We start from the raw sequence: 14,309 nt of genomic DNA, 5'->3' as shown, positions 1-14,309 counted from the left end.
CATTTTTAAGTCATACAAAATGTAGCAAAAGTATTAGGCACCTACTTGATGTTAGGCACACAATTTCACTTATCCCTAAAAAATACTGAAAGCATGCCAGTACACCTTCCACAGTAGGAAACCCAAGCTTCAAAGAATGTCTTCTTCTCAACTGTGCTACCTCCCCATTTCACAACAGGGAAGTAGGCAGAGTGTGAATAAATCAATCGTTGCACCAAAAAAAAAGGGAGAACATTTCTAAATCAGAGCTACTTTTGGAAATCCACAGTGCACTATTTAAGCCTCACTTCTTTTCAAGAATTGACAGATTAAAAAGAAAAATTAGAAACTCTTTTAAAGTAAACTAAATTCCTATCGTGGCCGGTTGTTCAATGGTTAGAGCCTCAGCCGGAGGACAAAGGGACTCAGGTTTGATTCCTGGTCCAGGGCACGTACTTCAGTTGCAGGCTCAATCCCGTTAGGGAGCGTGCGGGAGGAAACCATCATGCATGTGCCTCTCTCATATCTCTCTCTCTCTCTCTCTCTCTCTCTCTCTCTCTCTCTCTCCCCCCCCCTCTCTGTCTCCCTCTCCCTCTCTCCTCTCTCTCCTCCACTCCCTCCCTCTCCCTCCACCCCACTTTCTCTGAAAAAGTCAATGGAAAAAAAATATCCTTGGGTGAAGATTTAAAAATAAGTAAATTCCATCAGAGATCTGGAAGTGAACTGTCACTCTGGACAAGTCCCCAGAGTTAGTGGTTCTATGGGCCCAACCACCACTGAATACAAAGCACTTCAGCCAATTCAAACACATACCGAACACCTGCACTTGCTTCAAGACGCCTTCCTGGCAAAGAGGGTATAAAGTGAATTCAGGCGCATCCCAAGCCCCCAGGAGTCAAGCTAGGGGAGGAGTCCATCTACGCTACGTACACATAGCTAGCAGCAGTCAGGCCAATAAATGATGTGTGAGGAACCCTAAAACAAAAGTCTGTCCAACAGGCTATCACAGCTGAGAAGGAAAGCAACTGGCCTGCTTGTCACATTATGTTGTAATCGTGTTTGTTTGCATTTTGTTCCTCCCTGACAACCTCCTGCCCCACAATCCCCCGACACATGCACGCACTCCAAACCTACACCTTGTCATGATTTATTATTGTAGTTTAAAAGTACAATGCTGCCGCACCATGAGGGCATTTTTCTTTAGCCTCGTCGGGTGAAGAAAGTTGATTTCTTAAAGCAAAATGAGGCAAACCAACCAGAAAAACCCAGAACACTTCTCTAAGTTACTCACTTGGCATGAGAAATCAATCAAAGCAAATTGACAGCGCACACAACTATTTCTCCAAGATTTTCTTTTTAACTTAGCAGATGGCAAAGGGGTGCCACAACTGATATTAACAACATCCTGGTCATTTTGTCTCACTAAGAATTTGAACGTTTAAACCAGTTCCAACTAGAGGATTTAAACAGATTACCGCATGATAAGCTAAATGAACCAAATCCAGTGGAATCATGCACTCAAAATTTGACAACAAGGCCAGGACTTAAAGCAGTCTGCAAATCCCTAAGAGACCGGGAAGGAATACACAAGAACTGCAACAGTGACTTATCTCAACCAACCAAAAACCATCTTTCCAAAACAGCAGCATCTGTCCTGATCTGGACAACCCCATGTTTTAGAGAAATGGAGTAAGCTGCTGCTTCTGAAAATAAAGGGGAATTAGAAAAAAAGGGGGGGGGCACACATTGCTTTTCCTTTAGTTCTTTATGCCTGAGGCAATAAACTCTCAAAGTAACCTCACTGAGTGTAAAAGCTGAGAATGAACCCCAGGAATACAATCCAGCTTTCACTGTGAATCCTAACCTCACAGTAAGGTAAATGTGATGGAATCATTTTGCTCTAAGAACTACTTACTTAAAAAAAAAACAACAACAACAACAACCCACAAAAACTAAAAAACAAACAGCCCTAGCCAGTTTGGCTCAGTGGATAGAGAGCATCGGCCTGCGGACAGAAGGGTCCCGGGTTCCATTCCGGTCCAGGGCACATGCCCGGGTTGTGGGCTCGATCCCCAGTAGGGGGCGTGCAGGAGGCAGCCGATCCATGATTCCCTCTCATCATGGATGTTTCTATCTCTCCTTTCCTCTCCGAAATCAATAAAAAATATATTTTAAACACACACACACAACAAATCTGTTTCTCTTCTTTTATAAAAATATTTTGAGGGTTTCCCCCAAACTTTTAAAACTCTTCACATACTGATTGGCTGGCCTCGGGAAGAAAAAGTGTCCGAAATCCATGTTTACAAATAATAAAAGTTCTGGTGGGTCCCAAAGGAAGGGCTGCACTGGAAGTCGTACCGAGTTGAGCCGAAGGCACTGCCCGGTCCCGGCGCGGGTCCCCTCCCGCGCCCGGCTCCGACCCGCACGGGTCCCCGGCCGCGCCCCCCGGGAGCAGGCGCCCCAAGCGCCCCCCGAAGGCGGGCGCGGCCCGGCGTGTTTACCGTCCGCGTCCGCCCCGCGGAACAGCTCCCTCGCGTCCCCGGCACTTGGGAGCGGACTCGGTCGGCCGAGAGGGACCCACGGAGCAGCCGAGGTTCCCCGCCCCATTCGGAGCCCACGGGGGAAGCCCGGGGCTAGGGGTCCGAGCCTCAGAGGATGAAGGGGCAGCCATCGCGCGGAAGGCGGCCGCGCCCCCCACCCCGGGAGCTGGGCCGCCCCGAGGTTGGGCTGCGACCCGAGCAGACAATGCGGGAGGTCGGACGCGGCGGGGGGCGGGGGCCGCGGAGCCGGGAGGGGGGCGCTCCGCCGCCGCCCATGCATCCCCGCCCGCGCGCGCCCCCTCCCCGTCCCCGCGGCCCTGCTCCCCTCCCCCTCCCGAGCCCAACAGCAGCCGCAGGGGAGGGGCCCGCGCTCCGGGCCGACCCCTCCTCAAATCACAAAACTTCCCCCAACTCCAACTAAGTTGCGCTCTCACCGTGCGGCGCCGGGGGCTCCCCCACGGACCGAGTCGGGGCAGCTCGGCACCTTGGCCGCGGAGAGAAACAATGGGCGGCCGCTCCCCCGACGGACGGCTGGAGGCGGCGGCGGCGGCGGAGGCGCGGAGCGAGAAAGGCGCTCTCGGTGGAGAGTCTCCGCGGCTGCTTGGTCCGCGCTGGCCCTGCGCACAGCCCCAGTCCCGCCGGCGCATGCGCTCCCAGGCGCTCCGAGCGGGGCGGGCTATCCCGGGAGGACAGGGAGGCCTCCGGGGAGCCAAGGGTTGAGAGCTGGGATTGCATAGCAAGGCTGTCCGTCAAGCTCCATAGGACCAATAGGAAGACGCCTGGGCGGTGCGCTCAGGTTGCTAAGGAAAGCTGAAGTTGCAAACCGCTGCCGCGCCGCGCCGAAGTCATCTTAGCGGGGTGGCTGCTGGATGCTGCTCAGGAAAATGCCCACCCACCCTCTCCTCTCCGTCGTAACTCCGGAAACCGCACTTCCTCTGGGTGCTGGTGCTTACCTGAGCTGTGGCACTCCCCACACATACTGAAATGATTTACTTTTCTATTTCCCTCCACTTAAAATCAGGAGGGGTTTCGTCTTCTCTGTGTCCAGTGCCTAGGAGAGCTATTGCTAGGTATTCAACAAGGGTTTTGGATGGGTGGGTGGGTGGGTGGGTGGATGGATGGATGGATGGATGGATGGATGGCTGATGGATGGATGGATGGATGGATGGATGGATGGATGGATGGATGATGGATGGATAGGGTATATGGCCGCATCAGGATTGTGACAGTGTGTTCCAGGAACTTTGAACTACTCAGTGAGACAAAATCATAGTCTCTGAGTTGCAAAGGACCTCAGAAATCATGTGGTGGGCATTTGATAAACAAAATGTGGTCTGTTGGTGCAGGAAGAAACTTACTCGTTGTTGTTTTTTTAACATATTTTATTTATTTTTTACAGAGAGGAAGGGAGAGGGATAGTTAGAAACATCGATGACAGAGAAACATGGATCAGCTGCCTCCTGCATGCCCCCTACTAGGGATCCAGCTGGCAACCAGGGCATGTGCCCTGGATCAGAATTGAAGCCGGGACCCTTCAGTCAGCAGGCCGAAGCTCCACTGAGCCAAACTAGCTAGGGGGGAACTTACTGTTTTTATAGTTGTGTGTTTATTTTAAAGCAGATGGGAGATGGGCAGGGGAAATGTCTGTCACATCACACCATCATTTCATTGACCTCATTTCTTAGATCAAATAGGAAGTTATAAAAAGTGAGTCTACTTAAGGAAAAATATTTTTAAAAAAGTGATTGAACGTCGACCTGTGTGGGGCATGCAGGAGGCAGCCCATCCATGATTCTCTCTCATCATTGATGTTTCTATCTCTCCCTCTCCCTTCCTCTCTGAAATCAATAAAAATCTATTTTTTAAAGAATTTATCCTTGCCCTAACCGGTTTGGCTCAGTGGATAGAGCATCGGCCCGCGGACTGAAGGGTCCCAGGTTTGATTCCGGTCAAGGGCATGTACCTTGGCTGCAGGCACATCCCCAGTGGGGGGTGTGCAGGAGGCAGCTGATCGATGTTTCTCTCTCATTAATGTTTCTAACTCTCTAGCCCTCTCCCTTCCTCTCTGTAAAAAATCAATAAAATATATTTTTTAAAAAAATTTATCCTTACTGTTGAAAATATAGATGTCTCCTTTTTTTACATTGACTCCCTCCACCCTGGGTGGGTATAACCCTCCCTTTCCCCCCAGGCCTTCACCACACTTTTTTCTGTGCCCATTGGTTCTTTGGTTAATCTCTCCCCACCTACCCACCCACGCCAGCCCGCCTAACCTCTTTTGTAAAGCATTAGAACAAATTTTTTCCCAGGGCTCTTCTGTCACAGCAGTGGACATTTTATTGCTTTTAAGATACAAACAGTACCCTGGCGCTGCTTTGAGGGAATTTCTACTTGTAGCCCCTGGCCTGGGGTGCAGCCAAATCCACCAAGACCACAGTTCCAATTTCATGGCTTCAGCGCATGATCACACCTGAGGCAACCAATTGTCTTATCTACCTACAGGCAACACTGATTAGTTCAGGATTGGGCATCTGACCTAAAACAGCTCAGTCAGGGGCGACAAGAGTCCATTCTACTCTGTCGAAACTATCAAGGTAGCTGACTTCTTTTCAACTGGAACGGGGAAGGCTATGCTTCTCGGCCATCTTGCTACCAGGAGCAAAGAATCTCTTCGAATGGAGCCAACACCATGGAAAGGTTGAGAGAGAAGGAAAAACAATGTTTGGTGACATTGATTGAACTGCTGAATTGAAGAACACATAGACTTTGCCACCGTGTAAGCAAAGAATACAGCCAGAGTGGAAGTGTCTGTCACTTGCATCCACAAGGGTTCTCATGGACACACACCCCATGAGCTGATGATGCCTGCCCAGCTTCTCAATTCAATGAGCAAACGGCTATTGAGAGTTTACTGCGTTCCTTAGGGTTGGTCCTGGCATTAGAGACAAAGAGCAAGGTACAGTAGGCCTTGGAGGACAATCCATCCAGTGAAGAAGAGTGGGGTCGTGTAGTGGACTGGGGTGTGCATGGGCACCCGTGGCAGAGGACCCTCCCAGAACAAGGAAGAACAAATGCAGAGATGGGCTATATCAGAGACACAACACACAGGAGAAAGTGGAGAGGAACAGGTAGCAGGTACAAGTGAGAGGAAGCAAGGCAAAGCCAGGTTTCGCTGCCTTGCTAAGGAGTACAGTGTTCATTCTGAAAGGCCAAGAGGAGCCCTCAAAAGGCTTAAGGAGTCTGTTGGGAACAGATGTTCAGCTGAGATCACCCTAGCGTCGTGTACTGCGGTGGGATGTAAGTGGGGGGTGAGGGTGAGGGTGCAGACAGGAATAGCTATGAGAAACCTAGCTCCAGGTAGGAGCTACATTTTCACCTGTTGAGTGGCAGAGGGAAACTTTTTCTCAATGTCAAGCTCAATGCTGTCCAATAGAAGTATATGGTAAATAGACATGATTTAAAACTTTCTAGTAAACGCCTGGCCAGTGTGCCTAAGTGGTTAGAGCGTCAGTCAGCGCACCAAGAGTCTCAGGTCTGATTCCCAGTCAAGGGCATGTACCTAGGTTGCAGGTTCAGTCCCTGGCCATTCGGGATGTGTGCGTGCATGCGGGTGGGAGGCAACCAATCAATGTGACCCATCGATGTTTCTCTCTCCCCCTCCAAAAGATGTGGCAGCTACCTAGCCTCCTGCCCTCATGTGGTTCCCCAGCCTTTAATTAATATATGCCAGCTGTACCACCTAGTGACAGAACACTGTTTAATTTCTGAAACCCTTGCTCTTCTCCATGATGATCCTTTGCAGGAATAAGTTTGCTTAAAGGCTGCTCATGGGATCAAATTAAGCTTCTAAAGTCATTATATTTCCAGTGGTGGAAGAGTGAGGGGCTGCTGGGTTGATGGAAGGAAGGGAATCACAAAAGCCTCAGGATTAAGGAACCACCCTGACCTCAAAAATATTGCCATATTTCTTAGTCGGGAGTCAAGGGGATTTAATTTTAGGATGCGAGAGAGTCCAGAGATTTCCTTCCAGTAACTGCAAAAAGACAAAAACCAATACATCAGTCACTTTTGGGGGTAGCGTTAATTTTGTTAGGTTTGGTTTGTGTTTAAGCGTAGGTTCTAGTGGAGAAGATGGGGGCTGTGATTCTGATTCCAGAGAGGTTTATGGGCTGGCTCGAGAACTGCACATTTCATCTGATTGCTTTTCTCTTTATGCCCAGCCTTTTCCAGTTTATTCAGCTGCTCTCATAATTATCCCCAATTATTTATAATAGTAGGTTTCTGAAGCTAGAGTTAGAGAAACACCATGTTTTTTGGGCCCTAAACACTATTTAATGGAAATGACTCCAACAACTCATGTGAGCCCCAAACTCAGGTTTTCTTGGGCAGATTTTTAAAACCTTTTGGTTTCATCTCTAATGTAATATTTTCCCCAAAAAGTACATGGAGTTTGCAATAGTAAAGAACAGAAGTCCGTATGTGCACATAACGGTTTCCAAAAACTACAGTTTCAGCACAGCTTAAAATAGCGTTTTTGTTTTTTCAATGAACATAGCACTTGTAATTTTTTTTGGAGGGGGCGGGAATTGGGGGGTCTTACAATATATAAATTCCCAGATACCAAAGTGCTTCAGGAAAGAGCTGGTGAGTGAGACTCTTGGGGTTTTTTTTTTCCTACTTTTTATTATCCAATGTACAATTCATATGCAAACTTCACCATTTGTCCCAGTAAGGATCTTTAGAACTATGCCTACTTTTCCCCTAGAGCAGCGGTTCTCAACCTGTGGGTCGAGAACCCTTTTTTGGGGGTTGAACGACCCTTTCACAGGGGTCACCTAAGACCATCGGAAAACACATATGTCATTACATATTGTTTTTGTGATGAATCACTATGCTTTCATGATGTTCAATTTGTAACAATGAAATTGGGGGTCACCACAACATGAGGAACTGTATTAAAGGGTCACGGCATTAGGAAGGTTGAGAACCGCCCTAGAGGATGTTAACAAGGCTCATGCATTGCATTGATTGGTTGCCTCCTGCACAAGCTCCAACCAGGGCCTGGGGCCGGGGAGGAGCCTGCAACCAAGGCCCAGGTAAGAAATGCTTTCTATCACTGTGCATCGTATCCTTATATATTAAGGCTCTGAGAAGTACTGCTTTGTTTAATTCCATACTTCTCGAACTTTTTTGATCATGAAACCAGTTTCTCGGAAAGCACATTAGTATCTCACTGCAGAAAACGGAAGCACCGTGGCCAGAAGCAAGTGGGAGGATGCTGGGGAGGCAGAATCTGCAGATGCTCATCTCTACCACCCTCCCTCGCAAGTTCATTCTTTTTCCTATGTTCCGTCCCTCAATCAAGGTTACCGCCTGCGCTGAAACCTGTAAGTCACCGCTGGCATGTTCCTAGGCCTTGCCCCAAACATCCAGACGGATGCCAGGGCTTTGACTCTCTAGCTTCACATGGCACAACATGCCCGCTGGCTTCTCCTTGCCTGCCCTTGTTGATACCTTACCTCTACCCAGAACATCCTCCCATTGCCCCTCGTCCTGGCTAATTGGGCAACTCCTAAAAGCCAGCTCAAGAACACCACCGCCATGAAGCTCCCAGCCTGGGAGGAGGAGTCAGGCTAGTCATCAACTTCTAGGAAGATAGTTCTGGGTCTCATTTATTTCCACACCCAAGGATATTTTTTCCACTGATTTTTTAGAGAGAGTGGAGGAAATGTGGGGAGTCGGGAGGAGGGAGAGAGAGAGAGAGAGAGAGAGAGAGAGAGAGAGATCAGAAACATCGACTGGTTGCCTCCCACATGCACCAGACCAGGGCCAGGGACCAAGCATGCAACCCTGCAACCAAGGTACGTGCCCTTGACCTGAATGGAACCTGGGACCCTTCAGTCTGAGGACTGACAACTAACCACTGAGCCACATCGGCCAGGGCCTGGGTCTCGCTTTTATTTGAGAGTTGCTCTCACAGTCAAATATAAACCTTGGAAGATGCAGGTAAAAGCTGTCCCTGCACCTCATCCTCCCTCCCCTCCAGCCACACAGTCATGTCCCCTCACACAAAGCAAGTGCTTTGAAAATGCCAAAACTGCCTAAGTCCGAAACGTAGAAACCTATTCGTCCACAACTCAGGCATCAAGACACGTTTTTAAAATTTCACATCTGTGCCTCTCCATTGGTGAGAGACTTCACCGAAGCTTATGAAAGAACTATTTAATTCTGTTTGCTTTCCCCCTTCTGGCTTCAGTTTGGTGGTTCGCTGTCAGTTTGATTAGCTCTGTTAATGCACTTAAATCTTGACCTGCAGACCCCAGTGGGTGTATAATTCCCGGCTGAGCTGTGACCCGAGCTGCACACGGGAAGGCCTCGGCCTCAGCAGACATTAGGAACAAAGCTTGCGACACAAGGCACTTGCACTGGGGTAATTTTAGCTGGTCTCTTACAGCGGCTAGCTGCAGGTCTATTTGCAAATCTGCTTTGCCTCTCTTCGTTTTTCTCTCTGGATCTTCATCTCTCTCTTTTCATTTTAAGTACAACACACGCCCTCCTGGTTCTCTATAAGTATTCAGCGACAGAAAGACAGCAGCTGTATAAATCACTCTCTCTCTCTCTCTCTCTCTTTCTCACACACACACACACACACACACACACACACACACTCTCACACACTCACAGGAGACTGATTTGAAAAGTAAGCCCCGGCCTGTCTCCCTTCCGCAGGGTTGCCAAGTCCGAGAGGAGCCTTCAAAATAGCTTTTGTGTGGGGACCTTGGCTTGTCTGTGCTGACAGTTACACATTCCAACGTGTCATTTGTCTCGGACTTACTTTCCCAAATGCTCCCACCGAGCTATGCCACTTATCACCTGCTTAGTATGTGACACTTTATCTGCCAAGACAAATGACACGTTCGAAAAGCCTTCTGGTGAGCGAGGGCAATACAGGATTGCAACACACAAAGTTTGGGCATTTTCTTTTAATCCGCTTTTCAAGCCTGCTTTCCAGATCTTGCCTGTTGCTGGGGTGAGTGGGATTTTTATTATAGCCGGGCGTGCTGTACTTAGAGACAGAGCCTCAGGTAAATGGATCTTTTTTTCTTTTTTTGGTTAATCCTCACCCAAGGACATTTCTCCATTGAATTTTAGAGACAGTGGAAGGGCGGAGGAGAGACAGAGAGTCTCTTGAAGTGAGAGAGACACAGTGATTGGTTGCCTCCCACAAGCCCTAACCCGGGGCAGGGATTGAGCCTGCAACCAAGGTCCATGCCCTTGACGGGAATTGAACCCTGGACCTTTCTGTCAGTGGGCCAACACTCTATCCACTGAGCCAAACCGGCTGGAGCCAGATGAATGGCTCTTGATTGGTAGCACAAACTGCCCTTGAAACTCCAAAACCCTGACAGTAAATTTGATCAAAAGAAGTGTCAGTGATTAAAAACAAATGTTTTGGAGCTACCAAAAACTGAGGTCATCAGATGTTCAGGGCACTTCTGTGGACTTTTCACAATCGTAATATCTTTTTAATTAAATGAACGACATGCTTTTTGAAAGTGAGAGGCTGGCAGCTTCGGTCAGGGCCAGAAATAGAAGGCAAGCGCTGGGGCGCCTTCACAGCGAGACTTTATAGTCCTGAACTGCTTCTGCTAAGAAATTTCAGGGCTGGGTTACAGCCCTCAGGCTCGCTCATGCCCAAGAGGCCTCTGGGAATCAGTGTTTCCGAGGGAAAATCACCCTCTCCACATTAGGTAAAAATCTCCAACCTCCCGTGTGCATTGTGACAACCGTAGATTGGGCTCTCCAGTAAAAAGAGAGCCAAATGATTGAGTTATAGCGTCAATATTTCTATTCAGCCCTAGCTGGTTAGCTCAGTGTTAGAGTGTCAGCTTGTGGACTGAAGGGTCACAGGCTCAATTCTGGTCAAGGGCACACATACCTCGGTTGCAGGTTGGATCCCCAGCTCTGGTCAGGGTACACACAGGAGGCAATCGATGGATGTATCTCTCCCACATCCATGTTTCTCTCTCTGTCTCTCCCTTTCCCTTCTGCTCTCTCTAAAAAAATCAATGAAAAAATATCCTCCCGTGAGGATTGACAACAACAATTCTATTCAGTTCCAATCTCCCCCACCCCCAACAAACAGAACCTAAATCCCATCCAACATGAGGTCTTCAACAATTTTAATTTTTGAAGGAGTAACTTTCTCTTTTCCATGGCAGGTGGGTTAGGTAGTGTCTTGAATTCGTATAAACAAGTCCATCTGCTGACGTATAATTTCATGGCAATTTAAAAAAGCAAATCTGCCAAGACCGGTTTGGCTCAGTAGATAGAGCGTTGGCCTGCGGACTGAGGGGTCCCGGGTTCGATTCCAGTCAAAGGCATGTACCTGGGTTGCGGGCACATCTCCCACTGGGGGACCAGGAGGCAGCTGGTCGATGTTTCTCTCTCATCAATGTTTCTAGCTCTCTGTCCCTCTCCCTTCCTCTCTGTAAAAGATCAATAAAATATAAAAAATAAATAAATAAATAAATAAAAAAGCAAATCTGATCATGCTACCCTCCTACTGAGACTGCTTCAAAGACCCAGTACATTTCATGTTAGAGCCCCAATTGCATAGTTTAGTTCCCTCTGACCTCTGAGCAACCTCTACTCTGGTTCCCTCGCCTCAATAGTCCCTCTGGTCCTGCTGGTCCAAACCAAAGGTGACATTACACTCTGGGCCTGTCCATGGGCTGAGCCCATCCCCATCTTCCCTCTTTGCTTGGTCTACTCCTGTTTGCCTTCAGACTCTCAATGCCCCCACTTCCCATCATGCCTCACTTCCCAGCACACACACCCCTTGACAATTTCCCAGGCATCCCATTTAGATACTCTTCCTGGGACATGCACAGCACTCTATTTTGCCCTTATAGATCTTCCAACAATAGACCTAATAATCTATTTCCCTCTCTAAGCTGAGACCCACAACTCAGTGATTTATTCCCCAGCTCCTGGTTCAGCCCCTAACACAGAAAGCGTGTTATCCTTTTTATCACATAAAAGAAGAATGGAATTACCCATCCTGTATCTGGAGCACTAAGTCCTATGTTAGGAAGAAGAGAAAGTGCTCTGGCTCTCAGAAGAACCTGGTAATAGAGAAAGAAGTACAGGTCAGTCCAGGAAATTGGGTGTCCCAGATATAATTAACTATGAGCCAGACACTGTCCTGCACACTTTATTTTTAAAATATATATATATACTTTTTTATTTCAGAGAGGAAGGGAGAGGGAGAGAGAGAGAAACATCAATGATGAGAGAGAATCATTGATCAGCTGCCTCCTGCACGCCTCACACTGAGGATCAAGCCTGAAACCTGGGCATGTGCCCTGACCGGGAATGGAACCATGACCTCCTGGTTCATAGGTCAACGCTCAACCACTGAGCCATGCTGGCCAGGCAGAAATACATATTTTTTTCTTTTTTTTTCCCTTTGGTGTCACAAGTGGGATTCAAACCCCACGTAGAAAATACCTATCACTGAGACCTACAGAAGCCTAGGTCTGTCTGTGGTATAAGGTAATCCTGACATCCTCTGACCCTCCCGCCCAGAATTTACTCACAAAATTCAGATTCAGACATGCTAAACCTGGACCAAGGACAAACTTGTGACAAACCTTCATTTTGCTTATGTCTCTACAAACCCGTGTCACTGGTTTTAATATAGGCTGCTGTCATTGTAATGACATTTTATTTTTGGCTAGATCATATTGGCAGATAGTATACAATAATATAAATAAACCTACGCTTCATTTTGGATGATTATACACACTTTCATGGAGGGCCTGGGTGCAGTGAAGAGCAGTTAGGTAGACACACTTTTACCTGCGTGACTGTAGGACTCTCTCCTGCCATAGAGACACCAATAATGTTTAGTCAGCAACCACAGTTACTGTGACCTGGCCAGCTCATCCCGCTCAGGCTCAGGAGAACGGCCCTTTCTGTCCAGGGCAGTCCAGGCCAGTCCTCTGGAGTTTGTGAAACCAGCTGTACCTTGGCAAGCACTGGCCTAGGATTAGCTTGGCCCACGGTTATTCAGAGATTTCTCTGACTCACACAACTTTGGGGCCCACTCTGAGCACCAAGCCCCAGCCGTGCCCTCTTCTGCTTCTTCTCTGTGCTGATTCACACTGGGTTGGGATTTTATTGTCAGAGGTCATAATTGTGCATGGGTGGAACTTGGATTTTAAAGATGACAGGAGGCCAAGTCTAGGGCTCTGCTAGCTTTCTTATTTGCTGTGTCATTTTTTAAAATAGACTTTAAACTTTATTTAAATATATATTTTTATAGATTTCAGAGAGAGAGAGGAAGGGAGAGGGATAGAGAGAAGCATCCATGATGAGAGAGAGAATCATGGATCAGCTGCCTCCTGAACGCCCCACACTGGGGATGGAGCCCGCAACCCGGGATGTGCCCTGACCGGGAATCGAACAATGACCTCCTGGTTCATAGGTCAATTCTCAACCACTGAGTTGCGCTGGCGGGGTTGAACTGTTCCTTTTTCAAAAAACATAGATACCATCCAAAAAATTCCTGATATCCTTGTTTTTATGTTATTTTTTGTGTGAAACCTCATCTGAGGATATTTTTTCCGTTGCTTTCAGAGGGAGTAGAAGGGAGGGAGAGATGAGGAGAGAGAAACATCAATGTGAGACATGGAGACTGAGTTCTACACTGATGTGATTCAAGTCCCTCCATAGGCACCTCTAGGGCCCTTCACAATAACTGTGTCCCGTCAGAGTGATGCCCACATTTGCTGGAATGGCGACAGTCTGATTGCTGGGAGTGGTCTTCAGCCTCACAGTAGATGTGCCCCCCCCCCCAAAAAAAAGCCACTTATTTATTTATTTATTTTTAAAACCCTCATTTCAGGACTGAGGATTTTTTTTTCCCCATTGATTTTTAGAGAAAGTGGAAGGGATGGGGAGGAGAAACATTGATGTCAGAGAGACACACGGATTGGTTGTTTCCTGTTCAAGTCCTGACCAGGGACCGGGGATCAAACCTGCAACCAAGGTACATGCCCTTGACTGGAAATTGAGCCCATGACCCTTTGGTCTTCGGGTCGGCGCTCTAACCACTGAGCAAACAGGCAGGGCCGCTTTTTTTTTTTTTTAATTGGCAGCAGTCAGTGAAGTGTGAGGGTGTGTTGGCCTGGGTGAAAGACATGTGGAGATCTGGGTGGACACAGTCCTTTAACTAGCCATGGGCCCCAGGAGAATGGCACAGCATCACTGCAACAGCGGGTCCTGCTTCCTGAGCTCCCGAGACCTGGGACCTGAGGAAAGTGGCTGTAAACCTTCCTAGGGGGGTGGCAGGGGGAGGAACGGGCTTGCTCAGGGTAGCCTGCTCCTCAAGGTAGGCCCAGGACCATTTCCAAGGCCAACTTAACGAGTTGATAAGAAGCTGTGGCCGCTGCTGCTGCTTCTGCCGTCTTTGTTGCACACGCAGGACGTAGAACTATTCAAATTCCAGTGATCGAGCCAACTGTGCAAATTCCTGACAGGCAAATTGAGGCCCATTATCTGTAATTACAGTCGCCTGAATTCCATGCCAGAGAGACCCTGTTTTCTAGCCGGCAGTCATCGCAGCTGCTGCTCCGGGGCCAGATGCACGCAGGGACAGTCCCAAGAATGGAGATGAGCCACACTCACAGGGTGTTCCTGGCAGCCGCTGTCAAGAAACTCAAATCTGGCCCGACCAGCGTGGCTCCGTGGTTACGCGTTGAGCCATGAACCAGGAGGTCA

At 48.3% G+C, this 14,309-nt stretch overlaps 1 protein-coding gene across 1 annotated transcript in view; it reads right to left on the bottom strand.

Annotated features, from left to right (window-relative positions):
• AKAP13 (A-kinase anchoring protein 13) overlaps positions 1 to 3,180 on the bottom strand; it is a 186,927-nt gene extending 183,747 nt beyond the window's left edge. The window contains exon 1 of the mRNA XM_081114820.1: positions 2,957 to 3,180. The gene's annotated coding sequence lies outside the window, so the exon portion shown is untranslated. The remainder of the gene's footprint in view (positions 1 to 2,956) is intronic.
• Positions 3,181 to 14,309: the final 11,129 nt, after the last annotated feature.

This window comes from Myotis nattereri (genome assembly GCF_964212035.1).
Source record: "Myotis nattereri genome assembly, chromosome: 21".
NCBI lineage: Eukaryota > Metazoa > Chordata > Mammalia > Chiroptera > Vespertilionidae > Myotis > Myotis nattereri.
This window is presented reverse-complemented; position numbering and strand designations above follow the sequence as displayed.